Source organism: Salvia hispanica, chromosome 4 (assembly GCF_023119035.1).
Source record: "Salvia hispanica cultivar TCC Black 2014 chromosome 4, UniMelb_Shisp_WGS_1.0, whole genome shotgun sequence".
Taxonomy (NCBI): domain Eukaryota; kingdom Viridiplantae; phylum Streptophyta; class Magnoliopsida; order Lamiales; family Lamiaceae; genus Salvia; species Salvia hispanica.
In genome coordinates, this window is record NC_062968.1 from 11,061,669 (window position 1) to 11,073,984 (window position 12,316).

At 37.1% G+C, this 12,316-nt stretch overlaps 1 long non-coding RNA gene across 1 annotated transcript; it reads left to right on the plus strand.

Annotated features, from left to right (window-relative positions):
* Positions 1 to 1,014, plus strand: LOC125223818. Its single transcript, XR_007176786.1, has 3 exons — positions 1 to 32; positions 426 to 494; positions 983 to 1,014. It is a non-coding gene; the product is annotated as an uncharacterized LOC125223818 (long non-coding RNA).
* Positions 1,015 to 12,316: the final 11,302 nt, after the last annotated feature.

The window sequence follows — 12,316 nt, forward strand, 5'->3', positions numbered from 1 at the left end:
CTTGTTTCTACCGTTTGTTTTTGCAAGAAAAGGTACTTCTATTATTAATCTTTTCCTCTTCTACCGATCAATCGGTGTTCTTGAGTCCACATGCATTTAGAACGAGTGAAGGGGAAAATTAATCGGTGAAATTGGATGCATGTGTGTGTGTGTGTGTGGCCGAGAGTGTGTGTGTGTGTATGTGCATGCCTCGGTAGGCGTGTACATGCGTGGTGTGTGTGCGTGTGTTGTGTGTGGAAGAACACTCATGCGTGACACGATTTGATGAAAGATCTGGAGTTGTTGTGTGAATAAAAACGATATGATAATCGTACTTTGATTTTGATTGTTGATTTTGGAAAATAATCGAAGGGAAAAGGGAAACGTGAGATCATGCATAATTTTAATCCATGATTTGAGACTTATATGAAAAATATGAACTAAAGGTGATAGTTCGCGTTCCCGGTGGGATATCAAGAAGAAGTGCATTTTTGTTGAACTCGAAAGAAATCGAGGTGGGCTTTATTCTAAACTCTCTTCTATGTGCAAATTTATGATGTTGGAGAAATAAGGGTGGATTGAACTGTTATGCCATGCCTATAAATTATTTTTGGATATTGTGATTGCCTGATGCCTAGATTGTGAGTACGCTCCATTAGGCTACAGCGGCTATAAAAACGAATTCGGGTCTGAGTAGGGCCGCAAACCCTATCAGGCTAGTGTACACTGGAGATCGGGAGCCGTCCTTGCTAGTCGGCCGATCTTGTGGGCGAATAGTGTGGCCACACTTTCGTCGCACTATGAAATGATGATTGATGAGAAAATGGGAGGTATTATTTGACTGGCCAGTCCATGATATATTTTGTGACTCGATGCTTATCTTTAAATAAATGCAAAACTCGAGTTCACTATGGTAAGGGTGGCATAACTATAAAAATTTTGGCATGAGTCCACTGAGTATGTCTAAAATACTCAGCCCTGCATGTGTTTTCCCTATGTGCAGGTTGAGCGGCGATGGGCGGTCGGTGGTGTTGAGAAGATTGATTCGAATAAAATGGATGTTTGAAACTATAAGTGTAGTCGTGTCTTCATACATGGCTCCGCTTTCTCTTGATATGCTTCCGCTGAATATTTTTGGAAAACTTATTATCTTTGGTTGTGGTGAACCTAAATTCTTGTTTTGGAATGAGGGGAATTAGTGCGTTTTGTTGGAATTATGCTAAACCTTTGACTTTTGAGCCTAATCTATTAAGTCTTGATTCTCGTAAGTTAGCCGTTGACTTATTGCCTTGATCTTCATTAATTGCTAGGGTAAATCTCTTTAATTGAAACCCTAGTCTCTGTTCTTGTTGTTTTTAAGTTCGCCTAAGTAGCAGTCACCGCATTTATTATACCCTAGAAATGCCGGGCTGTTACATATACACATTTCAAAACTTAGATTAACGAACATACTCTCACCATTATACACACGCACACGCACACGCACATGCACATGCACACACATGTATTAAAAACACAAGCACACACGTGTGCACATGCACACGTGCGTACACTCACGTGCACACACATACACACACGCGCACACACATACATACACGCATACATACATGCTATCAAAATGAACTTTCTTCACTCGATCGATATGAATCATTGGGGATATGCACCTTATACTTTGTCTAAACTCATTTCACTAGACTAACAACTCAGCCCGAGATCTCAGCACTCTGACTCGTCGTGATTAATAAGGAAATTTTCAAAGTCAGATTATTAAGGAAAGATGTTACTAGTTTTATTTTCAGGAAAATTTTAAAGTTTGAAAATGAATGATTTGTGATTTAAAATTAAAATTTTTAAAAGATAAATGTTTTAAGATAACATGGTTTCATAAGGTCAGTAATTAACAATTTCCCGGTGTTTGAAAGTGACCTAAACCTACGAGAATTATCAGCATTAAACTTAACATAACTATATGGATGCGGATTAATTTGATCCCTTAATGTTTATTGTTTAACTATTTGGAATAGTATATGTCAAATTTAATTTTTTGAAACAATAAATTTCAGATGTATAATGCGATACGAATAGACCAAAATGCACTTAAGCATTCATGGGTAACCGACAGCTTTTATCTGAGTGATTTAAGGTAGCTGTTCCCATCTGCAAAATGTCCATTGATCTTAACTTCCCAAGAAATATAAAACGATGCATGGTTCCCAACATTAAACCTTTGTGAAATTGAATAAATTGCATGTATAAGCCTTTCACTTTTCAGTACTATGTACCTTGATTTTAGCATTTCATTTCATGGTCCCCATCTTTGTTCGTAATTGTTTTATTCTATTAAATTCTTAAAAAATATTTGATTGTAGTATTGATTTCTTGGACCACTCGAATAACAATAAACGGCTTTTAAGTTTTAACTGCTCAAGTTGTACGAATTATTTACATGTTGCGTTAACCTAAGAAATTGGATTGATTTCGTCTTTTTTATATCTTTTATTTCATATAGGGTACAAGAAAAGGGATGGACCACTAATCCAACGGCACCAAAAATTATTTGATTACTTATCACCTTTAATTAGTGTGGTCTTAGGAAGCCCTTGGCTTTTTCAAAAAAGAAAAAGAGTAATCCATCTCATTGTACTCATACTTTATCTAATGGACCATTCGTTATTTTTAACAAAGTTAAAAAAAGTACATCTCCCAAAATTAGTTTCCTATTTCCAATATTGGAGTACAAGCAGTACTATCACCTAATATACAACATCAATAATACGTTTATTTGAAATTATAAGGAAAACTAACAAATTATGCTTTAACTTCTATAAAAATTTTAAATTTAAAATGTCAATAACAATATATTAAAATCATACTAAATATATAAAACGATACAAATAATGCTAAACATGCAGCAAGCGCTCACATAAAGGATGAAGTATATTATTTCCTTTTCTTTGTTTTTTCGTTTAGATTTTATTTGAAAATTATTAAATCAAATAATTTAAATTTCTAGTACTAGAATAAAATTATCTGTACGGTAATTTCAGCAGCGATTTATGTTTTTTCTTAACATAACTATTCTCAAACTACGCAAAAAAACAAAAGCTTAACAAACAAGATAATATTCAATGATTGCAAATAAACAATTGTTAAGAAAAAATATTAATAAGAGTTATGTAATTATCTAATTTTGTTCGAAAAAAAATATATTTAACAATTACTCCATATAGGAGCTAGATCATATATAGATTACTCACATTGGTGGGATATAGATCCCACATCTTTATAGATTTAACATTTTTCTTTATCTCAAACAAAAAATGAATAATCTTTCAACTACAGCAAGTACGTTTTAAACTTCTAAACTTTATATCTTTAGAACTTATTTCTGGTTATTCCAAGTGATTTATTCGAAAATTTAGTGTATAATCGCATATTTAGTAGGTTTTGAAAAACAAAATCAGTAGATCAGCGAAATAGTTATAGATGCGTTTAATTTATTGAATGTATAATGTCTCCATAAATTTATTTTTTTTGAAGTATTCACTTTAATGTTTACCTAAGTTACATTGCAGCACTAATTTTTACTGAATATAAGTTCACATGGATAAAAAATTGCTAATGGATGAATGTAATTTTATTAAGTAACATAAGACCATCTCTAGAGAAGTACAAAATGAACTTCAAATATTTATTTTGGACATATTTCTTTAAATCTCGGCCTAGTCTTTACTCTGAATGAATATGCTGATACAACTCATGGTTTTCTTTATTTCTCGTCCTAGCCCATAATTGTGAAGGGGTGTAGTTTGTGCTAACATATCCTTGTCCCCTTACTCTTGTAAAAGTGCATCCGAGTTGGCCATTAAAAATAAATTCATTTTGTGGTGTACACCTAATCTAATGGCAAGGTCTTTGATTCTACATTATGTGTAAAACAACAGCAAAGATATTGTATGAAATTATTTCTAGATGTTTTTATAGAGCAAAATCGACATGCAAGATCATTGCAAATTGCTAGTTAATAAACTATTTGATGGAAGGTGGATCATATGTACAAGAACATGTGAATTGAATGATTAGTTTCTTCCCAGAGATTGAGATATGGAGAGTGTCTACTGATCCAATTTTCCAAATTGATATCCTTCTCAGCTTCTTGAAGTTCTACCGAGTTCATGATATTTATGTTGTTGAAACACATGTACAACGTTATAGAACTTGTTAAGGATTAGTAGAAGCATGGGAAGTTGATTATGCAAGTTGATGAGGTGTTTATGGTTGTCATTCCATCTACCAGTAGATCTAGTTACATCCAGTAATAGAAAGCAAGAGATGGCAGCTGTGCCTGAAGACAAGAAATAAGAAAGAAGTCAAGTTCGAATAGTGGATTTTTTTTAATGGTTGGAAAAAAACGTGTGAAATTGAGAGGCTTTTGGCCTTTCACTTCTTGTAACCTCCATTGTGTTAATGTGATGGTTTTAAATCCTAGACCTTCCATGTCCTCTTTTATGCCTATTGTTGGGAAGAAAGCAAACAACCAAAACCTGCGGAAGCACAAACGGTGTTCTTTCTCTCCCAATAACACAAGTTGATAATTATTTCCAACACAATGTGGCACGATAATATCAAAGACAAACAATCAGCATAAATATAAACTGAGACAATAATTTTTACGTGGAAAACCCTTTCGAAGCAAAAGGGAAAAACCACGGGACTTGAGAGTCCACTCAAAAGCTCCACTATAATATGTTTTTGCTACAAGATCAAATATCCAACCTCTACAACAAATATAAACTCCAACTAGGTTGATAAAACAATCTTAAGCAAATTACCAAAACAAGATGAGAAAATCACCAAAACAGGGGCTGACTTCGACACCAGAAAATCTAACCTTACTGTTCACGAATCAACAATCCTACCGTACAATATCAAGATCTTCAAGTCGACTACCCATTGTCCGAATTTCAGCTCAATCAGACCACGGATGAATACCCTAAAACACTATTTCTTTCGAGTTTATGTAATTGATGAGACGATACTCTGATTTTATTCAACTAAATTCTATGATTTCGGGGCAAGTCCAATTATCCCTTTGTATTCCCCTTTCTTCCCTGCTTCTTATATCCCACCCCAGTCGCGATAACCCGTCCTTTCTATCCTTAGTAAGGGCGGGCGTGACAGAGAACCAGCAAGGAGAAATACAATTTTCAATAAGTCTTATCCATTTGTCTGAGATCCCATCTTCCATAAAACTTTGAGCAAAAATGGCCATTGAACTCTATCATAAGCTTTTTCCATGTCCAGTTTGAGCACCATGTTTGGGGACATCATACCTTTCCAAATTTCACGAAACATTTCTTTAGCCAAAAGAACGTTGTCACTTAACAACCGCCCTTTAATGAAACCGCTTTGATTTGGGGCAGTAATCATTAACATAAGAGTGGCCAACCTTGTAGAAAGAAGTTTGGAGATGATATTGTTCATAACATTACACAAACTAATCGGCCTAAATTCAGCCCATCTTATATGGTTCTTCTTATTTGGGATAAGAACAATTAAGGTTGCTGCAATACCTCTTGGAATTTGAGTACTAGCAAAGAAGTCTAGTACAGCGGCAACCACATCTTCCTATCAATGATTTCCCAACAAGTTTGGAAGAAAAGTGTTGAATATCCATCCGGCCCGGCAGCACTCTCTGCATTGATGCTAAAAACGATCTTTCTTATCTCTTCTGCCGAAGGTGGCCTTTCCAACAGCTCCATGTTCACATGGGATCGGAGAGATGAGATAATATCTAGGTCTGGTTCTCCCAACTACCCACCATCATCAGATAGGAGTCTCTTAAAAAAATTCTCAGCCGAGTTTCTAATATCCATATCTTCAGTAAGAATCTTCTCCATCCTCAATCATAAGGATTCTTGATTTAACTCTTTTCTGCCTCACCAGCCTTAGAAGAATTTTGTGTTCCTCTCCCCCTCAGCCACCCATTTTAAGGACGCCTTCTACTGCCAGAAATCCTCCTCCATTTTAAGTATCGAAAAGAATTCTGTCGTTGTTCTATTTGTTTCTAATTGTAGAATCATGGAGGGATTTTGTTCATGTCTCTCCAGAGCTTCCTTGGCCTCTAGTTCTGCCATTTTTTAACTTCTAAAAGATATTACCAAAAACCAACCGATTCCAAATTCTCAAACTCTTCTTTAGATGGCTCAACTTAATTTGCACATTAACCATACCATTCGTTCCTATTTCTTCCCTCCAACACCTCTCAACTTCCTTAAGAAACAAGTGATGCCTCACCCACATGTTTTGAAACTAAAACGACGGCTTAACACGAGGTCCCGGGACTCGGCACACTACCAAGAGAGGGCAGTGATCAGATAAAATTCTTGGGAGATTTGTCACTCTAGTAGACTCAAACATCTTCGCCCACCCTTTACCAAGTAGCACTCTATCCAGCCTCTCAAAGATGTCCCCTCTTGCCCATGTAAATTTAGGCCCATCCACACCCACGTCTAAGAGCTGGCAGTCACTGATAGCCAAGTGACTGCCACTGAAAAATCCATCATTAGATTGCCCCTTCTTCAGTTCTGGCAGTCAACCATTTTTCAGGTCTGGCAGTCTTACAATCTAATTAAGCCGAGGCCACTGAAAAATCCATCATTAGATACTCACTGGTGACGATTATGAATCATCTTCCGAATTGATTATGAATATTCTAATGATTCAGTGCAGTAATGAATGTAACCAATTCATACATATCAATCTGGGATTCATGTCGAATTTCTTCACGGTTCTTCCGTTTTAGAGATTACAAATTAATCGAGTTTCTTTAATCTAGCTTGACGGTTTCTTTTGTGATATTCATCATCTGAAGTTTCTAAGTTTCTTATGCAGGTATATAAACTATAGTCGGACTGAATACCGTCCTCGCCTCTCAGAGTCTGCAACATCCAGATTGCAGGACAGCTACGTAAAAACCAGACAGGTAGGTGGCATACTGGACTTCAATCTTAATGCTGTAGATATATTCCTATTATTAGCCATTGTAATAATATTATTTAGGAAATAGGAAGAGTACGAATAATATATGTACATTAATAGGTACACAACTTTAATAAACTATACGGAGTAGTATATTGGATATTAAGTTTGATACCATGCTGATCCCAACCTACTCATACAAGTTTGAGATGTGGCCTTAGTTGAATTAAGTTTATGATGGTCGGAAACCATTAACTTCTTGGTGTTTGTTCCAATCTACCTATTCACTGAACCACAATATTCATAATCTTCTCCGGCTGAAAAACTCTGGCCTCGACTTAATTAAAGGCTCAATGATTGCCAAAACTGAGATTATGTTGTCTTTTACCAATCTTTTGATGATGCTTTGGGTATTTACATTAGCAACACCTAGAGCATTCCAAATCAGAATGTTAAGCGACATGTTAAACCATTTGCTGATGAGACCCCATCCATAAGCCTCCCCTTCTTCAAAACATTTTCCTCCACGATCTTCGCCACAACCAATGCAGCCCCTCTCCGGTTCTCTGGTTCTCCGGCTGAGTCTTCCTAATCATTAGAATATTCATAATCAACGGAAGACTCTGGCCTCGGCTTAATTGGAATCCCAGATTGAGTAAGAACCGATTAATTGTTGCATGATCCACCTGTAATAGTTCCCCAAGAAGGCCTCCAATTGCAAACAAAACAGATTTTCAAATAAGTGAATAGGTAAACCTATCAAGTTACACCAAACAACCGCAATAGGTGACTCAAAGAACGGATCAAAATCTAGTGTCTACTTAAACACTCTCATGGGGTAACGATCAACAAACCAAACCGGCATACCATTAGGCCCACTCAGCAGTTTTGCATAATCTTCAATCAATAGAAACTGAACTAACACATGCTTAGCATTTATATAGCTCCACGAAAACTCTCCCCTGAATTTCATACCCATGAACACCCTCTGAATATGGAGCGAAGAGGGTATGGAATAAGAGAACTTACCCACAATATCATATCCTAATTTCTCAGCAAGGAATTAGGTTTCTGCAGCCAAAAATTGGATTGAAGGAAACCCAAAACATTCGCCTGTCACACCCATCTTCCTAATCTTCTCCGGCTCAAAACTAACAGGCAAATTGCCCCTTGTGTGCACCACATCTGCCAACGAGGCTTTGTTGTTCCTTCCTGTATACGTTACCATCAGCTTTAGAATTTAGGTTCTCTTTGTTCTTATCCAGGTTCCCTTGGTCGATTATTCCATTCCCCTCAACCCCTCATTTCCCCCATTCCTCTGTATTTTTCTTTTCCCTTTGCAACCCTCAGACTGTCCCTACTCAACGAAGGAAACTCTTCCTCTGTATCCTTTCCCTAGCCAAGTACATCTACTTGTAACTTATTTCCATTCACCTCCACCTGACTTGTCTCCAGCATCAAACAGTCCTTCCCAGAGGCACCCATATCAGCATCCTCAGTCACTTGCTTCCCAATAAAGGCCATCTCCTGCAGCGGCTATGATGACATTAAATTCAGAGCAAGATCAGTTTGGATCCCAGCAGGAATAAAATTCAACTGTTTAGGGTCTCTCTCATCAGGCCGCCAGAAAGCACTACCCAGAGCAGTAGATGCTACAATCTCCCCAGCACTCCGATCCTTCTCTATCACTTCAATAGCTCCATCAGGAAACCCATCACCACCACCATCGTTGCCCTCCCCTCCCAAACCCTCCATCAAACCATCATCAGCTTCAAGACATTCTGAAATAGTCTCCAGCACCTATAAACCCCTACCTACAAACCCCTTCTTCCCCTCCCCCTTAATCGCTTCCAAATCAGACCCCTCCAACCCCTTCATCCCCGATTGACGTAGAGCTCTGCCTTGCAACCCACCCTTTCTCATCTCCGTTATTCTCATCAACGGCGATTTCGGCCTTGATTTAGCTAGCCGACAATGAGTAGCGCAGTGATTTCTTCCTTTCCAATCGCCTAACTATGGGTGAATAGAGTTCACCGCCCTCGCCCAGAATCGGATCACACTGTTCTTCAATTTCACCCACCGGAATCACCTCCAATCACCCGCTTCAACCATCTCACCAAAACAACCCCAAACAACAACAAACAACAGCAATAACACCAAACAACCCTCTCGCTTCCTTCCCTCGCCGATGAAAGCGGCGAAGAAACAAAAATCAGCCGACCCGGACCTAATCAGATTGTGGAAATTAGTGAAGCAATGGAACAATAGCGAGAAATTGCAGCGAAAATTAGAGGAAAATCGTTGTGTGAAAATCGCACATATTAAGTGTGTAAATCGCCCGACCCATCTTTTTTTAGGGTTTGATTGAAGTGGTTTGTGAATTAGTTCCAAAGTCACTTTACACAATTTCATCTCAAAAATAAAATCCCCAAATTCAAGAACCCTAAACTCAAAAACCATAATTAAAATTAGCTTTCATGCTTAACTCATACTAAGAATCCTTATAAGAGTCACATTCCATCGTTAATTTCAATCAAAGTTCGAAATTTTAAATATAGAACAAAAGACAAAAATGGATATTCATCCTATTCAACTTGGGACAATAAATTCAATCCAACTAATATCAATATTGTGCTTAGAATCAAGGTAGAAGAGCTTATGGAAGAATATAACCTTCAATGGCGCCATGGCTGAATGGAGAAAGAGCAGGAGGGGATGGAGTACAGAGAGGGACGTAGAGATGAAAGAGGGAAAGAGAGGGTTTCTGTTTTGATACATATTCCCACTTTTTCTTTTTCCATTCTTATTTCCTCTTTCTTTATTTTTCTCTTTTTTTTTGGTAATTACCAAGGGCAGTGACTATTCCCGTGCTGATTTGTAGGCACCTCAATGGGTGGGACAGCTGGCCCGAGGATTTAAAGCTGCTCCATACCCAAAGGCAGAGATCGATTCACGGGCCATTTGGTTAAGGATGGATGAGTCCCATGCCACTCGACCACACCCCTTGGGTTATCTTTATTTTTCTTTAATTCCCCGAAAGTACACGTGTCACTCCCCCCACCATATCATTATCCTTTTCTTCTTTTTGTTTCTCTTTTGTTTTTTAATCTCGTTTTCTTCTTTTTAATTTCTATTTCTCTATTTTTATGTTTCTAATAATAACAAAAAGGGTACAACACTCCATTATATTATAAACTCTAAATTTTAAATTTCTAAAAGTTAGGGATATTACATGATTGCACAAAGTATTGTTATCATTACTTATTAAGAAGTAAAGATGAGATAATTGAAGCAAAAGACTTCAGAAATGAAGCCGAAAATCAAATTAATTGTCGAATTAAGTGTTTTCGAAGTGATAGAGATGGTGAGTATGTAGCCTCGTTTAGAGAATTAAGCCATGCCAGTGGTATAATTCACCAAACCACAACTCCATATTCTCCTCAGTCGAATGGCGTAGCTGATCGTAAAAATTGAACACTTAAAAAGATGATGAATGCTTTGTTGATTAATTTAGGTTTACCCTTGAACATGTAGAGGAATTTTGTGCTAACGACAAATTATATCCTGAATAAGATTCCACTTAAAATAAGGATGTGACTCCTTATGAACCGTGGAAAGAGAAGAAACTTTCAATTCATACCTCAGAGTGTGGGGTTGCTTAGCGAAGGTAGAAGTGAAACCTCCAAAACAAGTTGTTATTGGCCCTAAAACAGTAGATTGAATCTTTATTGGCCATGCACTTAATAGAAGTGCATATCATTTCCTAGTCCATAGGTCAGTTGTGCTTTGCGTGGCTGAAGGAACAACAGTTGAGTCAAGGAATGCCATATTCTTTGAGAATGTGTACCCTTGCAAGATGCAGGAGGATCATTCTAGTGAAAGAGTGATGAATGAATTTATTAGCTCTAATCCTCCAAAAAGGACAAGGTTAAGTCACGAGGATGTAGAACCAAGACGTTGTAAAAGAGTTAAGTTGCAAAGACATTTGGTCCCGACTTCATAACTTTTATGTTGGATGATGAACCAAAGTAGTTGACAGAAGCGCCACTATGGCTCGAAACAATCAATAGTGAAATTGTATCAATTATGAAAAATAACACATGGGTGTTAGTAGACTTGCCAAAAGGCTGTAAGAATTTAGGGTGCAAGTGGATCCTGCGAAGGATATATAAAACTGATGGTACTATTGAAAAGTACAAAGCTCACCTAGTTGTAAAAGACTTTAAGCATCAAGAAGGATATGACTTCTTTGACACATATTCATATGTTACGAGAATCACTTCCATTCGGATGGTACTTGCGATTGCTGCTTTCACAATCATGAGATTCATCAAATGGATGTGAAGACTACAATGGTGAATTGTAGGAAGAAATATATATGGAGCAACCTGAAGGGTTTGTAGTACCTGGCCAAGAAAGGAAGTTATGCAAACTAGTGAGGTCTTTATATTGATTAAAACAAGCGCATTTGCAATGCCACTTAAAGTTTGACAATGTGATGTTAATAAATGGGTTCACTATCAATGAGTGTGATAAGTTGAAGGGGTCGGCAGCAGAAGCGTGCATCAAATAAATTTGCGTTCTATTTAGTAGATTATTTAGACAAAATCTATTCACGTAATTTTCACATGTAACATGCTCATAACTTGAATTAAACATGTTTTAAGTATAATTAAAACCTAAAACATATTTTTCTACGGAGCAGGAATAATACCTTGATGATTTTCCAAAGAATCGAAGATTGCTCGCTACTGCTCATTGTGAAGATGTCGAGTACTAAACCACGGATCTTCTGGCTGATTCCCAAACTCTATTCCGATATCAGTATGGGTTGATCTCACCGGGATACTAGGACTTGAAGAAATAGGACAGAAAAATTCAAGCTCACGGAGGAGAGCTGAAGGAGAAAAATCGTCCCTCACTGTGTAAGAGAGGAGGACAAAAATTTTGGAGTAGACAATAAAGTGTATTTTCTGTCTCATTTATTTTCCTATTTATATTAAGTTCCTTTTGGCCTAGACAGGGGTCTATGAAAGAATTTGGATAGGACATCCCCCAATTAGCTTTTTACTAATTAAATTGAACCCAATTTGGTATAAGTTTATATTGGAATAATACGAGCAGCCACTACAGAAGTAATATTGGACTGCCTATCCAAATCCGAAATTACAAGTAATCCGGATTTCCGTGTTGCTATTCATTTCCCGTTCTTAAGATATAAATGTCCATTAATTAATTATTGTCTGCTATGGACTTAATTAGATAACATCTTATTAATTCCAAGAGTGGACTTAACATGAAACACTTATTTATTTTTCATAGAGTAATAAAACTCCAACTAGCTAGGTTTTTTTTT